This window comes from Magnolia sinica, chromosome 19 (genome assembly GCF_029962835.1).
Source record: "Magnolia sinica isolate HGM2019 chromosome 19, MsV1, whole genome shotgun sequence".
NCBI classification, from domain to species: domain Eukaryota; kingdom Viridiplantae; phylum Streptophyta; class Magnoliopsida; order Magnoliales; family Magnoliaceae; genus Magnolia; species Magnolia sinica.
The window spans coordinates 68085192-68104098 of record NC_080591.1 but is presented as its reverse complement, the minus strand read 5'-3'; positions in this window follow the sequence as shown (position 1 = coordinate 68104098).

Here is an 18907-nt window from a genome sequence, read left to right as displayed (position 1 = left end):
GATCCTGCCTACTTTGATCTCATTGGAAGTAAGTCATAGTTCAAGGCCTTCGTCAAGATCCTAAACATTGGTTCGACCTTTGATGATGTAGGACTGACCCACATCCTTAGATAGCCTGGTGCAGTTGCTCCATGGAAAAGATAGGTGGCAAAGGACTTGTTCCTGGGCAGAACTATGGTCCCCTGCCTTGGCTTGGCAATGGGTCTGGTTCATGTTCATGCTAACTGGCAATGGCTCGGCTTGGCTTTGGTGTAGAAAGTTCCGTGTGCTAACAAGGAAACCCATGTCTTGGTTGCAGTCTGTCCTCTATTTATTTATGTCTTTATTATTTATGAAATGTTTATTTTCTGACCTGATTGCAATTTAAAAATATATTTTTTTTTGAATGGTGAAAATTTCAAATATACTACCTAATCCACAAAACAACTAGTTGTTTTCCAAGTCCAACATCCATATGAATTTTCTTTAGCATTTCCTTGACTAATATGGCTCTAAAAATATTCCTTACTGCAATATGTACCAAATTGTTATTTGGACTGCTGGCTGAGCACTGAATGTTTAATTCATGCAGTGTCTTGTCCAGTACAATGCAGCATTAGCATCAATCTGCTTCATAAAGAATGGAAATGCTTCCTTAACTCTTGTTAATATGAAAATGTCATGTTTTCCTTTGTTTCTGATGTTATGGGATGAAATAGTCTAGTATGTTTCACCAATAAATTCAATTTATATTGTTTTCAATTGGCATCTGTCTACCTAGTATCATTGGTAGTCAGGTGGTCTGGGATTTGGCATTTAAAAGAGATCTTACAGATGATGAATTTGATGAAATGCACTAACAGTCTACAAAATGCTCCTCTGATTAAGGTAGCCACTTTCACCCACCATACACATTTCTAGGTGGTATTATCTAATCTCTTTTTGAAATAACTTGTGTTTTTTGGTCACTTTGCTTCAATTGTTGGTGTGAAGTAGCTCAGATCCTTCTTTCCAAATGGTGAATTACTTTTTGCTGGGCCTTCAGACTATAGTTATTCTAAATGCCTTTTGCATTATTGCATCTGTGGCAACTTTTTTGTTCCTTTTGTTTCAATGAATTTTACTTGGTTTGTTCTTTGCCTTCAGGTATTGTGGACGGAGTCAGCCACATAGTCCCAATCTATGAAGGTTATGCTCATAGCTCTCAGAGAAACATAATGAATCACCATCATCAACATCATCTAAAGTTATCTATCTATCTATCTATCTTATTCTAAAAAATATCCCTGCTAATGCGGACTGTAAACTGAATATTTGTGATTTTGGGCTTGCATGTGTATCATTCAATGATGCTCCATCAGCTATTTTCTGGATTGTATGTTGCTCTTCCGTGTTGTGTTTGATGTCTGTTATTTGCAGCTTCTGACCATGATTAATATCTGGCCTTTTGGATTTTATTGTGATCAGCTTTTATTTCTCTTATTATGTTATGTACTTGATTGTTTATTTGATTATGATGCCATGTTTGTTATGCACTTGTGCTCATGATCCCATGTCTTATACATATATTTATGTGCAGGATTATGTAGCAACCAGATGGTATCATGCTCTTTACAGGAGCATTGCAAGTGTTTGATGGTGGTTTTCCTTTCCTTGACATTGTCTGATATATGATTTTGTCTCAAGTGATCCCAACCAACATTCACACAGGTGGTTACTACTTGGTTTAAGTAAATAAATCTTCAAGTATAGGACTAGCCCACCTTTTGATGGCTATCTATTAGTTCTTTCGAGTAGTATATCATGATACACGTAGATGCTAAGATTCTTTCATTCCTTCAGTTTTATCCATGTTTTAATCAAATCTATAATGTGATGGTTCTTCTATTGGTACGTGTGGCCCATTTGTCATTTCTTTATAAATTTTAGCATATTATCCTTCATGGGAAGTGAGAAATTGGAGGATAGTCCCAATGCATTAGAATTTAAAATGGTAGTTAGTATCTTGATGTACCCATTTTGTATATGGGGGGCTCATTATCGTTGATCCACAATATTGATCTTGTGGGAACCATTGCAGATTGAGGATGAGCCATGCTCTTCTAGATTGAGAGACTGTAACCATTTTTGGGCATGGTCCATTGACAGTGAGTAATAGTGTATTACATTGTGTTTTTGGATTTTCAGTAATTTGCATTTTTTTATATGAGGTTTGCCATCTCATGCACAATATGAAAGGTGGATGTTGATGCAGCAGCAGTTAAAATAGTCATGGCTGGAGCTGGGTGTGAAAATGGTAGTAAAGTGGAACAGGTAAGAAATGGCCTTCATATTGTTATATTTAACATTGTTGCTTTGTGGAATAAAACTGCAAATCCCATATAAAAGAGAGGATATGTGGCCATTAGAGTCTTTTTTCTTCACTTTGAAACTAGACTTTATGGAGGATGCGTTTTCTTAGGTTTGAGACGTCCTACCATTTCTTTACTTTGTTATTATTGAGATTAATGCCCCTAAAATTGATTTCTCAGATTTTATTATGCCTTTCTTTTAATAAAAGATGTTTGAGATCCTATCTTGATCTCTATAAGTTTATTTGCTGATTTGTTGTTTATTGAGATCCTATCTTCCTTTCTTTCTTTCTTTCTTCTTCTTACTTGGTTTCTTTGTTCTTCTTTTATTTATTTATTTATTTATTTATTTTTATTAGCTAAGTGCAGATGATGTCCATTGTTAATGGTCAATCTATGCATTAGTGGCTAGCTGAATCCACAACTCTTCACAACTCTCATAACTGGTCTTTTTGTTGGTGCGTAAGTAATCACAAAGTGTGAAGGTAAGCAGGAACTGATTTAAGCATGGGAATGGAGAAGCTTCAGCTTCAAAATGTTAGCAAGTATGAACAGCTAGGAGGCAGGAGCAGGAGCACAAATCAAAAACACAATTCAAAGTGACAGTAGCACCTGGGTAGAAAATTTTGCAGCCGAGGTTGTGCAGTTCTTATGATGTTGTGTTTTTTTTTTTTGTCCAGCGTGAGCATGCATATCTGACATCTTTTATTATTGTTTTTTTTTTCTTTTTTCTTTTAACCTTCATCATCATCATCATCTAAGCCTTTATAGTAGGCAGTCGTCTAAGTCCAGAATGGTTCTTGTAAATTCTATTCCTAAACCACTCAAAGCTCAGTTCACATTCAGTTGGTTCCAAGGATTCCAATCTATGTGCGGGCACTGTAAAGGAATAACAATTCTTCCACTGTCTCTCTCTGTCTTTGTTACCATTGCCAATTTAATACCTGACTCAGGCAAGTCACGACTCAACTCAAGACCGAAGGAATCGATCCAAGTTGCTGATTCTAAAAAACATGGATGGGGCTGATTTTTGCACAAGGTGATCCTCATGGTGGCAGGGCATGGGCAAGCCAGGCCCACTTTCACCCCATCTTTAACCAGTCAGTATCTGCAAATAGCTTGTGTGGGTGTAACAAATTCCTCTAGAATACCGTTTACTGGAATTGATATTTCCAAAGAAGGGGATTTTTCGGAGTTATTGTTGTACATGCTTATGTCAAAGGCTCGATTTTGAGCCACAAAAATGTTTACTGGAATTGATATTTCCAAAGGAGGGGATTTCTCCTGCCCCTTCTGCTACGTCCATTTACAACTTCTTAGGTACAGATGATTCATTCTTTCTGCAATATAGCATTTCTTGCAAACTTGATTCACTTTACATTCCCTTTATGAAACTACTGATTCACTTCACATTCTGTTCTTGTATTCGAAAGTAGAAAATGCATGACAGAACTTTTTCTCTGCATATCATTGTAAAAATCTGTAATAATTTAAAATTGTTCTCATTTAGCACTTATTATGTGGATATATTGTAGAGAAAGACATCTAACAGATGTTTAACTTCATGGAGTGATGAAGTCCCATGGTTATGTTTTCCTTCTGTGTCCACTTACATAGACATACACAACTGATTGTTTGTCAAAATAACTCGAAGTATACTCCAGGTATGTGGTCTCTTACATTTATAGTTTGCTGAATTCCCAGTTAAACACATAATTTCAGTGGAATGCAGGGTTTTATCTTGTAGGGAGAGCAGGTTTTTAGATCTGATCCCTTATCCTAGATGGAATACTCAGCTGAGCCAACATGCGCATGAAGGGATCCATTGATACACTTTCTACTTTCCATCATCCAAATTTGAAGTCTCTAGATATAATAGTAAATTTCTGACAGTGAGTAAGATTGTCTTGTGATCTTTATTTTGTGGCCTATGAAATATATGTTGAATCTAGTAGATCTTCAACAACATAGGGAAGACAAAAACCTTTAAACTAATGGAGTTTCAATGGTCCCATAGTCTCTCTAAATCAATAGTCTTATATGTAGAGATAAAGGCAGGCAGTTTTAAAATTATGATTTAAATATCTTGATACTACAATCAAGAATTAAATGAGTTTGTGACAAAGAATTTAAGCATGGATGGCATTGACTTGAATATATTGGATTTATTTTTTGTGCAGTTAGGAAAATCTTTTTCCTTGGGCAACCCAAATGCCAAGATTAGTGTCCTCCATGCAGCCCTGTCTTTTGAAGCCCCCAAATTATTTAAATCTTGTTATGTGCAAAACAACATAAACCCATTGTAATCTCCCTTTGTGCAGGTTCTGGACCGTGGTGAGAAGATTGAGCTTCTGGTAGACAAAACAGAGAACCTCCGCTCACAGGTGGTGAACCTCAATATCATTGAGGGCTTGAACCTGTTGAAGGACTCCGAAATACTGGTGCTGATGCCTTTTACTGTTACACAGCTCACCAAAGATCGACAGAAGAAACGAGTCCCTTGGAAACAATGGCAATCATTAGCAATAAGGAGATCATTGACATTAACCAAGGTATGTTAGCTGCTTAGAATGGTGTTTTAAAATTTCAAAAAAAAAAAAAAAAAAAAAAAAAACTAGGATGCATGTGGGTCACCTTTTCTTTTTTTTTTTTTTGACAAGAAAGATTTTCTCTATTGCTAAGGATTGTTGGTGGCCATGATCACAATAGCTACGGGTTTAATCCGTAGCAAGTTTTAACGAGCTATGATACCGAGGGCTACGGTCGCACTGTGGGCTAGTCACATTTAGCTACGGATTTTATTCGTAGCTTTCGACCAATTTTCTGTCAGTGTAGCAAAAAACTGGCGATTTAGCGGCGTCCAGCACAATTGTCAGTAAAGGTACTGACCGCCGGTAAAGCCTTTACCGGCTGAGGCTTTACTGGCTGTTAGCTGACTGCGGGCAAAGGATTTAGCGGCGGTTTTTTAGGCCTTTGCCGACGGTTTTGACCGCCGGTAAAGGCCAGTTTTCTTGTAGTGAAAACACATGATAGCCGAGTGCTTCAAAGCTCTTAGATATATGGATCTTGGGTTTGGATTGGCAAAAGAGTGCCATGTAGATAAATGGGTCGAAGGTTATAGGCTCTTGATGGATATGGTTGATATTCTGTTTTGAGGAGCATCGTGTTTAGGAAGTGGGTTGTTGGTAACATTCGGGCAGTTTTGGATAGTGGATGCAGGTATTTTCTTGCTGTCAATGAGGCCTTGGATTTCATAACGGAGTCTCATGCAACGGTCGGTGGTGTGGCCATGTCCTTGGTGAAAGGCAATTTATTTGGTCGGGTATATGTTTCCTTATTTTATAAGAAAATTATTTCAGTCATTTGTGTTGGTGTGTATGCCATCACGCATCAAGCTAAAAACACTGCAAACACATGTAGCTTATTAATTACAGTATTAGCTTGAAGGAAGGATGCCTTTTATCAATTAAACTTTGGTGAAAGCTTGACTTAATATTTATCCTGATCTTCTTTCCTTATTTTCAATCAGTTTTGGGTTAAATATTTCGATTTGGTATCAGAGTCAAAGACACAAATGACTCCTGTTGCCAATTGGCAATTAGTTTTGGGTTGAATGCTTATTAGAGTCAAGAGTCATATAGTGTTTGGCTCTGCGGGGATCACACTACCCATTTGTTACCTCCATGCTGACCTGGATAATGTCTCCAGGTGGAATCCAGATCCTCCACTTGCTGCAATCAGGAAAATCCTGTTTCACTGCTGCATGATTGGTCCATGTCATCACTAACATTGCTAACACTACTGCATTAGATGTAGTGTATGATGATGTGGTACAATTAGATTGCAACAAAGCAGGATTTTCCTTCTTGTGGCTAGCAGATGATTCCTACACATGAAGCATTTATGGTGGAGGGCATGTCAAAATACACTTGCTGTTGGCAAAATACATGCTAGACGTAACAGATTTTTTTTTATTTATTATTTATTATTTATTATTTTTCTCTTATAAACAAAGGACAAAATGGTGCACTTTCTTAGCCCATGATGAAATATGAGTTCTTTAGGGATTTAGTGACCACTGTTGAAACATTCACGTGGCCACAAAAGCTTTGTATCAGGCTAAGTTCTTTTGTGATTTCACCTCATCTTAATGGGAATGACCTTATAAATAGTTTGGATGGAATATAAACATAAAGGTGGAGCACAGAAAGCTTCAATGGTAGGAAACTTTTTCCCCAAAATTTCCCTCTCGTATGGCCCACTTGAGTTTTAGATTTGCCTCATTTTTGGTCGCATGTTCTAAAATGATCTCGTGAAATGGATGGAAGGGATGGATTTCTCCCGAACTCATGGTGGGGCCCACCTAGCATCCTAGCACAAGAACTTCCAACGAAAGGCTTTCGTAGGAAACCCGCATGCATCTGCATTCATGCTCTCCCTTTTTTTTTTTGGGGGGGGGGGGGGTGTGGAAGTTGGAGAGAGTTGAGGGAGAGGCATATGACATACATTCAGAAGTAAGCAAGAGATTAAAGTAGAGTTGGAGAGTAAGAAGGTTACTTTGCTCATGTTGGTGGCCATGGTGCTTGTGGCCAGCTTTGCTCCATCTTCCTTTGCCCACTGTTAGAATGGCAAACAGAGGGACTCCCCTGTCAAGGATAATGCTGGAAGGTGGACTCTGGAGGAATGATGGCTGTTCCGAGTCCTCATGCAACATCCTGAACGACCCTTGCTGTGATGGGTGTTCTTGCATTCCAGTTGGTATTTTGGTTAGGGTGTGTGTTGGGTTGTGTTGCTAAGTATACATGCACTTCCACTAGCGAATGGCGATTGATGCTTTAGCATAAAATAATGTCAACCGTGTCTGTGTTTGATGGCTGTATAAGCCAGAGTTTTTCTTGGCTTTACAAAGCCTTAGATTTGAACTTACTGGACACGTAAGAATGAGAAGAGAAACTTTGCTATTTTTACTATTGCTGACAAGCTCATTGACTTGATTCCAAACGGACTACAAGAGCTTCCTTATATAGACATTTTTCACCAAGGTGAAAAGACAAAAATGCCCTTTTAAATTACACTATAGGGGCATGGTATTAACTACCGTAACAAACACCAACATAAAATATTAAAAGATTCTACATCTGGAACTGAATAGTCGTATGGAGGAATGCACCTGTTGCTAGAAGCTTCCTCCAACATTTTTTTTCCTTGAGAATCCAATGGACGGATGCACCGGATTGGTTTGGACTTCCAACACACCCCTTCAAACCAAAACCAGCTTCATTTCGAGCATCGTTCTTAGTCGTTTGAATGCATCTGTCGGCAATGACTTTGTGAAAATATCAGCCACCTGTTCCATAGTATGACAATACTCTAATTTCATTGTTTTTCTGCTTCACATGATCTCTTAGAAAATGGTATCGGGTATTAATGTGTTTGTTTCTTCCATGCTGGACTGGATTTTTAGCTTGCTCGATTGTCGACTTGTTATCCACATATATGACCGTGGATCCTTCCTGCGGATACTTTAGCTCCTTTTGTAGGTTTCTCAACCAAATTCCCTCACAGACAGTGGATGATACTGCCACGTACTCCACTTCACATGTGGACAGGACGACCACACTCTACTTCTTCGAATTTCATGTGAAAGCAGTCGTTCCGAGATATAATATAGCCAGTGGTGCTCTTTCTTTCATTTTGGTCACCTCCCCAATTACTGTTTGAGTGTCCATACAATATTACTTCATCATCTGTAATGACCTAGAAAATTTTGTGCCAAGACCCGAGTACTACCTCTATTTTTCCTTAGAAGCTATTTGTGGGTTACTTAGCGCTAAACTCCATTGCTTGTGAAATTAGCATCAATCACTTTAAATTTGATCTACATGACTCAAAACCTGTAGAATCAATAGCGCTACGTTACTCTGAAATCTAAGATTCATCGCTAAATCCAGTTGCTCTTGAGAATTTTTGGAAGTTCTGGATCGGACCTGGACTGCGCGTCGAAAGTCCGATAGCGATGATCTTAGGCAGTTATGGTCACTATATTGGACTTGGCCATCACCTCAAAAATAAAGTCCAGATGATGTTCTGGGTCGATTTGTTTGAGTCCGGAGTGAAGAGTGTGAGAACAGTGAGAGATTAAATGTGATTTTATGAAATCTGAGTCGTGTCGCTTGCACGATGATTTTAAGCAATCTGACCGTTGGATTCTTACCCAATTTCACCCTCGGATCAGGGAAGATGGCCCAGGCAGGTCATGGTGCTTGTGGACCTGATCGAGTTTCGGTGACCGTTGAATTGAGTGTGATCCGCCACAGCTGATCTGAAGATCCGATCGGTACGAAAACTCAGTTTGACCTAGATCCATGGTCAGTGAGCTTAAGTCCGACCGCACATGGAAAAAGGCCCACCAGAAGTGTTCCATTGGATCGAGAGATGCCTGTTTTGGTTATAACCTAAGTATACCTTGGCCCTGGGGTTATTTTCATCAATGTTAGGCCTATATATAGACCTTAAAACCCTAACTCTCTTTTCCATACGAATTTCCTAACCCTAACTAAGAAAGAGAGAGGAAAAGAGAGAGAAAGTGAGAGAGAAGTTGGTGAATCATTTTCAGATTCTTTCCTATTGCTCTACATCCTTAAACCATCACTTTTGAATAGTTTTTTTGGCGATTCTAAGTTCATCTTTGGGTAAGTTAACCTAACCCTAATCTGTTTTAGAGCTTAGAATAGTTCATGTGTTGTTGTAGCTCATTTCTATTCTTGCCTTAGGTTATCTTGTCGCCGTTGACGAAGACATATCGTCTGAATCAGTTCGGTGCCCTATTTCTGGTTTAAGGTGCGGACTTTAATCGTATGGGTTATGGTTTTCAAGGCTTTTAATGCCAGCTAATGGTTTATTCTTGTTATGGATGAGATTTCACATGCTAAATGTTATGTTTATTTTGCATTCCTGATATGCATGTGTTATATTGAGATTTCTGTATTCTATGTGTATGTAGGAAGTACCGTATATGTATAAAATATGAACATTACTTGCCATGATTATCTGTCGAGTGCCTATGCTAATTATATATATGACAACTCCTTGGTAAAAGGAATTGTCCAAATGCGTGTATTTCAACATGCCTCATGTATGTTGAACTATGTATTCTAAGTGTTTGAAGAAATGTCTAAATGGTCTAAAGGGTGATATGTTAACCTAATTGTGGGCGTTGGGAAGCAATTCTCAACACTCCTATTGATGTGTATGATTTCCTACATGCAAGTCATATTCCTTGTTGTTTAATTTCCAGTATTACTTACGTGTAAATCCATGTTGAGTTGATATTCTGCAAATGCTCACATACTACATGATTTGAATTATTGTTCCAATACTGTTCTAAATTGTATATGAATATCTGTTGTAGTGGAACATGTTTGGGACTATAAAATAGTCCAGGAAATCGGTAATCGGCCTTGAGTTCGTGGCTGAGGTTGCTTTCGCCACGTAGGACACGATTTGACGAACCCGAGTCGTATTAGAGTTGTCGGCAGTGGTTTGGCCACACGGAGTGTTTGCGCACTCTATGTCGTTCAACCCAACGTGCACTTGTGCTAGTCGAGTTCGTCAAGTAAGCCGATTATCCGATGTATGTTCACCATGTATGGACGCCATTGCATGAATCTAAGGTACCAAACTTACCAGTGCAAATCCTGTTAACCATTGTACCTTGATCCACTAAGACTCATGAGCCAGACATGGTGGTATGGGACACCGTGGTCGAGCTGTCGGCTTACGCTGGGGTGATGAGCCTCCCCGTAGTGACCAGTGAGCAACCAAACTCGTGAGCCGATTATGGTGGTATGGGACACTATATTCGTGCTGTCGGCCTACATTGATTGGTGACGAGCCCTTTGTAGTGACCTCAAGCATACCTGGATACCGCATTGAGGTGACGAGCCTTATTGTAGTAACGAAGGTATGATAGGCGTGCATTGATTGGTGACGAGCCCTTTGTAACGACCTAAAACCATATGATCGTCTGAGATTGCCTAGGACTGACGACCCTAGAATGGATCACTGTTTGGAAATTGATATGAGGAAGGTACCTTAACTTCCCAATCCTGCTGTATGAAAAGGACTAATAACAACTGGTAATAATGTTCATGCACCGCATTGCATGTGCCTGGAAGAAGTGGAGCACTTAAGGTGATGTCATGCGTAACGTAAGATGAAGACGCTGAGGGTGTACCGGCGAGGGCACGCATCATTCTACATACATCCTTGCACTAACAAGAGTACTTAGGACATGTTTGATTGTTCTTCTTTATCATTACTGCTTGATTGAATCAATAACATGTTAACCTTTGTTTTATTATTCTACTGAGTTGATCACTCACTCCCACGTTCTGGGGCGGTGTTTAAACACCCACCAGACTTTGTCTTAGATGCAGATATTGATGCGACCCCTGAGGTAGAGCAGGAGTTCGAGGATGATGAGGCTGCATTTTCTTTCATGCAGTTTTCAGGCGGGTTCTAGTGAGCCTTGTTCTGATGTGTGGGATTCCGGGATTTCTTTTGGGAATAGATAATGTCATTTGATACTTGTAATTTTGATAGTAACACTTGTAAGTATGACCTAGTATGTATATGTATTTCAGGGATTTGCACATGTACACATATTTCTTTAAGTCTTCCGCTTGTGTTCTTCACTTATCCCTGAATTATGTTTGCAGTTTGGCTTAATCTATTCCATGTTTTATGCACTCATACAGACAACATACATCCATCATTCAATATGTTGCATAAGTGATGTTTTGAAACTCGGGAGCTGAGTTATGCTCGACCCTCAAATTTCAGGGCGTTACATCATCGTATGGATAGAAAAGACCGAATTCCATTGTTCCTTTGACGTACCTGAGGATTTTTTTGCAGCTAGCCAGTGTGATTCTTTTGGTGCTTCCATGTACCTGCTTAGAAGCCCAATACTGTAGATGATATTCGGCCTTGTGATTGTGAGGTACCTTAGGCTTCCAATCAGACTCTTGAACATAGTCGAGTCAACGTTTCTTCCTTCTACGTCCTTTGTCGGTTTTAAGCCCGTTGCTACAAGCGTGTTTACGACGTTGCAATCAGTCATCTTGAACTTTTCAAGTAATTCCTTGGCATACTTCTTCTGAGATATATAGATGCCACCATGTTGTTGCTTCACTTCAATGCCCAGAAAAAAGGACATTAGACCTCCGTCGGTCATCTCGAACTCCTTAAACATGGCCTTCTTGAATTCATCAAACATCGGTCGGCTATTTTCTGTAAACAGTAAATCATCAACATATAGGCATGCAATAAGCATATCACCATGAGCATTCTTCTTGATGTAAACTGTATGCTCATATGGACATTGGGTGAAGCCATTCTCTTGAAGATAGTTGTCGATGTGTGCATTTCAAGCACGTGGAGCTTGCTTCAACCCATAGAAGGCTTTCTTCAGTCGATACACCTTGTGTTCCTCTCCTTATATAATAAAGCCTTCAAGTTGGTCAACATAAACCTCTTCTTCCAAAATTTCATTCAGGAATGCAGATTTCACATCCAGTTGGTAGATCATCTAACTATGATGGGCTGCAAGGGAGATAATCACCCTCACAGTGTCAAGGAGAGCAACAGGAGCGAAGACTTCTTCATAGTCCACCCCATACTTCTGTTTATAGCCCTTTGCTACGAGCCTTGCATTGTAGCGATCGATCTCTCCATCAGCATTTCGCTTGATCTTGTACACCCATTTGACGCCAATAGTTTTCTGGCCATTAGGAAGCATAGTCAGCTCCCATGTGTCATTTTTCTCAATGGCATGAATTTCTTCTTTCATAGTAATTCTCCAGCATTCTTCTTTTATGGCCTCCTGAAATGTTAGAGGCTCATGATCTACATATAGGCAGAAAAGATTGACCTTTTCACTTTGCTCATAGATGTCAGATGTCACTTAAGCTTTTCATTTTTATAGGTGCCATGGATGAGGACGAGCTGGCTGAATTTTGACTTGATGGAGTACTTTCAGGAGTGATGTAATATACTCCTGGACTTCTGTGTACTGATGATGCGGTCAAAGAAGGTGTTGTGGGCGTTTGCTCTTGATGGTCATGCCTTTCTTCATGTTATTCTATTTCGACTAGAATATCTTTGGTCGATTCTTCATCGTTCCATTTCCAAGCTTCTTCTTCACTAAAGACCACATCTCTACTCACCACTACTTTATTGGTTAGTGGATTGTAGAGCTTGTAGGCTTTAGATCCTTCACTGTAACCGATGAAGATGCATTTTTCGCCACGATCATCAAGCTTCTTTCTTCTTGCTTCTGGAGCTTGAGTGTAAGCGACACACCCAAAAATCCTTAGGTATGCCACGCTGGTTTGTAGCCACTCCATGCCTCCTGTGGTGTCATGTTTCTAACGCTTTTGGTTGGACACCGATTGAGCAGGTAGGCAGTACATGCAACTGCCTCTGCCCAGAAGCACTTTGGCAGGCCTTTCTCCGTCAGCATAGTCCTCGTCATGTCGAGGATGGTGTGGTCCTTTCATTCCGCAATACCATTCTGTTGTGGCGTGTAGGTTGCAGTGTATTGTTGCTTGATGCCTTGTTCCCTGCAAAAATCTCGAAATGCATTTGAGGTGTACTCTCCACCTCTGTCAGATCTGAGTACTTTAATTTTATGATCACTTTTAACTTCAACACGAGCTTTGAAAATTTTAAAGGTAGTGAAAGTGAAAGATTTTTCTTTAATGCAATACACCCAAAGTTTTCTGCTGAAATCATCAATGAATGTAATAAAGTATTTATTACCTCCAAGAGAGGGTGTTTCAAGTGGTCCACAAATATCAGTGTGAACCAACTGAAGTGGTTCCTTTGCTCTTCTAAACACTCCACTTGGAAAAGAGTTCCTTTGTTGCTTGCCCAGTGTGCACGCCTTAGACACATGTTCTAGAGCTTCAATAGCTGGCAAGCTATGCACCATGCTTGATGAGGATAAGAGTTTGAGGCCACTGAAATGGAGATGCCCAAAGCGAAGATGCCATCTCCATGAATCATTCTTCACGAGTCCATAGAGGCACTTCTCAGCCTTTGTGTTAATATGGAGCAAAAACATGCGATTCTTCGCCATTTGGACTTAAGCCACAAGTATCCTGTGAACATCTCTTATGGAGAGAGAATAGTTCTCCATGTGTATGACATACCCATTCTCAAGGAGTCGACCGATACTGAGGATGTTATTTTTCATATTTGGTACGTAATACACATTAGAGATGTAATTTGGCTCACCATTCGTCTGATAGATTTTAACTTTTCCTTTACCTATCACAGGTACCTTTGATGAGTTGCCAAAACTCACGTCGTCACGAACTCTTTCTGTGAGTTCCACGAACAGTTCTTTGTTACCACTCATGTGGTTGCTTGCACCAGTGTCGAGATACCACACATCTGGTCGTTCGCATGCCTTTTCTTATGCAAGGAGTGTGGAGTCTTCTTGTTCATGGTGTGATGTTTGAGCATAGTTGGATCATTCATCTTGATCCACTTTGCTCCAACACTCAGAGGCATAATGGTCAAATTTCTTGCAATTGTGGTATTGAACGTTCTTTGTATTTCCACAACCACATATGACCCGGCCTCTACCATTTTCTCTTCCATGGAAACTGGTAAACTTTTGTTGATTTTGTTGATGGCATGGATGATATTCACGCCCTCTGCCTCTTGCACGATTGCTAGTGCCACAGCCACCTCGTTGTGTATGGCCATTCTTTTGTTCATTTAGAGTCAACTTAGACTCTAAGGCATGTTCAAGCATTGAACCAGTATTCTTTTGCATTCGTTGCTCATGCACTTGCAACGATCCCATCAGTTCTTCAATAGACAGTTTTTCCAAGTCCTTTGATTCTTCGATCGCCACAACCGCGTGCTCAAACTTGGTTGTGAGAGCTCGCAGTGCCTTTTCAATGACACGTATGTCTTCAACTTTTTCACCATTTCTTTTTAAATTGTTAATAATAACAATTAAACATGAGAAGTAGTCAGAGATACTTTCACCTTCCTTCATGTGCGCCGCTTCAAACTCGGCTCTTAGTGTTTGAAGGTGAACCCGCTTCATTCGATCAACATTCTTGAAAATGGTGCCAAGGGTATCCCAAGCTTGCTTGTTTGATGTCGCTTCGGCAATCTTTTCAAAGGTTGATTCATCCAACCCTTGATAGAGGAGGAACAAAGCCTTGTTGTCTTTCTTCCTTTGATTTTTGAGAGTGGTCTTTTCTTCATTGGTAAAGGCAGCTTCTTCTTCCATAGTGGGTTTTACATACCCATTGGTGACGATCTCCCATAGTTCTTGCGACCCGAACAACGCCTTCATTTGGATGCACCACTTTTCATAGTTGTCCTTAGACAACTTAGGAACCTGTGGCTGGATTGTGCTGGCCATCTTTTCTATTTTTTAAGGAAGGAATAACTGATTTTTTTTTTTAATGAAGGGAGAGAAGGATGAAATAGATGATCTGATTTTTTTTAAAACAGATTTTTCTTTTTTTTCTTTTTGGAAAATTTTTTCTTTTAATAGATTTTTTTGGCTGAAAAAACAAAACTGCTGAAATCTGATTTTTTTTTTTCAGCTGAAAAACTGCTGGAATTTGATTTTTTTTTTTTAAAAAAAAAAAACAGATTTTTCTTTCCTTGGCTGGTAAAAAATTGCTGGCAACTTCAAGCAGCAAAAAAAACCTTGGTGCTGCAATCTGAATTTTTTTTTCAAAACAGATTTTTCTTTAGAGAAATTTTGTACTTGGCTGTTAAAAAAAACTGAAAACTTCTTCTAGAAAATGAACTAGGCCCTGATACCAGTTTGATGGCTGTATAAGCCAGAGCTTTTCTTGGCTTTACAAAGCCTTAGATTTGAACTTACTGGACACGTAAGAATGAGAAGAGAAACTTTGCTATTTTTACCGTTGCTTACAAGCTCATTGAACTCCCTTATATAGACATTTTTCACCAAGGTGAAAAGACAAAAATACCCTTTTAAATTATACTATAGGGCATCGTATTAACTACCGTAACAAACACCAACATAAAATATTAAAAGACTCTACATCTGGAACTGAACAGTCGCATGGAGGAATGCACCTGTTGCTGGAAGCTTCTTCCAACATTTTCTTTCCTTGAGAATCCAACGGACAGATGCACCGGATTGGTTTGGACTTCCAACAGTGTTGTGTTGCATAAAATAATGTCAATCGTGTCTGTGTTGTGTTGTTGTCTAGTACTGGAAGCCATGGGTTCATATCCTGTTTCTATGTTTTCATATAACAGTGTTTGTTTGTGGCTTTAACTTTTCACCTTGTGTTTTATATAGTTGTTTCTTCTAGGCATGCATGGAGCACTTGTGCCTTCGAGTGGTGTTATTGCATTCCGGTTAGCAGGACTAACTTTCATATTATTGGCTTCACTAAAATAAGTAACTTATTTTCTAAACATCACTATTTGCAACCCCTCTCTAGAACAGTACTTAAGCACTGTCAGAATTGTTTTAGAGAGTGGATGGTGGTTTTAGAGAATTTAATTTAATTAGAAAGAGGTGGATTAAGTACTGTTGGTTTAGAGAGGGACTGATCTGGATCTTTAGAGGAAGAAAAAGTGGTGCCTTTGATAAAGAAATGATTTTTAGAGAGATGTACTGTAGACTGAAACATCAAGTCACTACAAGAAAACTGGCCTTTGCCGGCGGTCAAAACTGCCGGTAAAGACCAATAAAACCGCCGGCAAAGACTTTGCCCGCAGTTATCTAACAGCCGGTAAAGCCTCAGTCGGTAAAGGCTTTACCGGCGGCCAGGACCTTTACTGACAGTTGTGCTGGACGCCGCTAAATCATCAAAATTGTTAAAATGGTCAAAAGCTATGGATAAAATCCGTAGCTAAATATGACCAGCCCCACAGTACAACCGTAGCCATTGGTTCCACAGTAAATGCATAGCCTGCTGAGTGGGGTGCAGAAAATCAGTTTCACATCAGCTGAAACGGCAGTGTTGAATCCATATCAGCTTGCCCCAATAAGATACAGGGAAACTCTTAGTTATTCTAGGTATATGATAGGCAATGAATAAAATTCATGGAAGCCCTCCTAGGCATATACTGTAAAGAAATTGCTTCCTATTTCAGTTTTTAACTAACATATTACAGGCAGACAATGCCTATAGTGAAATAAATCAAAACTTAATTGAACAGTTTCTGTGAATTAAAGTATAGAACATATAACAAATACTAGCACATGGTTACATATCAAAATATCTGAAACAAATCTTTATACATTGTATCCAAAACCTTAATGTGATTTTTCAGCTGTATCCAAAACCTTTCCAGTTTCAGCACATGATAGAATGTGGAACCATGGGTTGCTGCCAATATCTTTCCATCAGGTGAAATGCTAAGCTGGTCATAATGCAGAGTTGAGCCACTGGCATCATGAAGTGGAATGGGAAACACCTTCAAAGTCTTTGGGTCCTCATCAAGATAGCAAACTATTTAGGTAAAAGGAAGCCAGTGAACCAGGAAAATTTTTATCTGTCATAATAAGATTAAGAAGTGTGTGTGAGTGATCCAGGGTTCAATCCCTGGTAATGTTACTTTCCAAAAAAGAAATCTGTCATAACACATGCAAATACATCTGTCGACTGTCAATGATAAAATAAGGATTCAGATTAGATATTCAAAAGAATCCCATTCCCAGCATACCACTAAAACAAGAGCCATTGCAAGCATTTCAGTTTCTAAATAACTTAAACAATCAGAAGAAAGAGCTTTATCAAGATCAAGAAGAGCTATCTGAAAAACTCCTGAACTCAAAATGGTTATTTAATGATCTGATAGCTATCTGGAAGTAAGGGACTCTCTTCTAATTGGCAATAGTTGTCCATTATCTTAATGGATAGCTTTCCTTCTTTCAATTAATTTTCAATAAAAATTTTAGCATTCTAAAAAGATCTCGAGAGTTTCAATGGAAGATTTTCATGTGGAACAGTGGAAGCACTCATGAGACTGTGGATTATTTGCAAAGCTATTTATTTGCCTACGAGAAAAACTCAAGTAGAGAGTGCCATTCCCTATATCAAGCATGCTCTTAACATTCTTTATGCATGTATTGTTTTATTATTGGTATGTGTGTGCACGTATTTGTTCTATTTGAGAACTCATCACCTGTTTGTTGAAAAAGTAAAGGGTTGCAGCACACCAGTAAAGGTCTTCCTTGAGTGCTGATTTCATGCTAGATTGCAAGATAACAACAAACTGTAGAAGGCCTGCAACATCCATTGCGTGAAGCCACACCTAGATACAAAAAAATCACCCATATAAAAATGTAATTATAAGAAGGTTTTTGAAATTCCACACATTATGTTCTGAGAAAATCTAAATGGCTGATTTGTGAGTCCACAGATAATAAATAAATAAATGTCGGATCACACAAGAGATACAGATATTCTTATAGAATTCTCTAAATACAAAGTATCTACTACATAGCTTGTAATGATACACATCTGATAAATTACAACTTTTAGCTGTTCAGAAATCCAGATTGTCCAAATTGCTAACCCAATTGTAGATGAAGCTATACATCACTGTCAGATCTTGTGGGTTTGGTGGTATCATAGGTCCCCACAAAAGAAAAGAAAACTAAGGGAAAAGTGATATAGCTTTTGATTACTTGCTGTCACCAACAACGTCAGTGAAAACCACATCATCTTCAATTAAAAAAACAATCAGTCGGTGGCCAAATATCAAGTTATGAGCTTACCTAGCAATATCAAGAGCAAATCTCAGAGCTTTAGAAGGCTGTAGATGTCCTTTCTTTTAAAGGTAATTTGCCAAATCTCCCTGAAATCCACCGAAGTACAAGAATCCATATGGTTTAATGACATACATAAATGTTACCTAGACAATGCAGTCTTCAAAATAATATTTTAAGTGATGCCATATGTATTATCAACATTGATGTAAACAAGTAAAATGTATGGGGAAACTGCAATAGAATGGAATTATGGGACAATTCAAAGAAATAAAAAATTTTACATCACAAATCAGACAACCAAACTTTTATAGCAGATTGCAGCAACCAAGTGTGCTATTTGAAAATTACCATGTGAATGCAAAGATGCTTACTTTTGGAGAATTTGTTTCCTGGAAATAAATTCTTTAGTAATTTCTAAATTCCTAGCACAATTTGTGATGTACATGAAAAAAAAGACTATATATAGAAGCTAGTACTTTATCTGTGTTCACAGGTGGTCCCCACCATGCAGTCTCTTTACCAAAATCAAGATGATGTGTTGCGGAAATATTTGATTGAAAAATCAGAGCTCAGTGTTCGATCTAGTTGTAGTTGGAGCAGATTGCTACAAGTCAATTTGCATCAACATCAAAAGGATTTTACTTGGCTTAAAAAAATCAATTGACAATATAAATAATCTAGAACAATCTATATTAGTAAAGACGATGGGGCAACTTACATCTCGCAAGACAAAAACCTAGCATAAGCAATCATGTCCTAAACAACATGCCTCAAAACC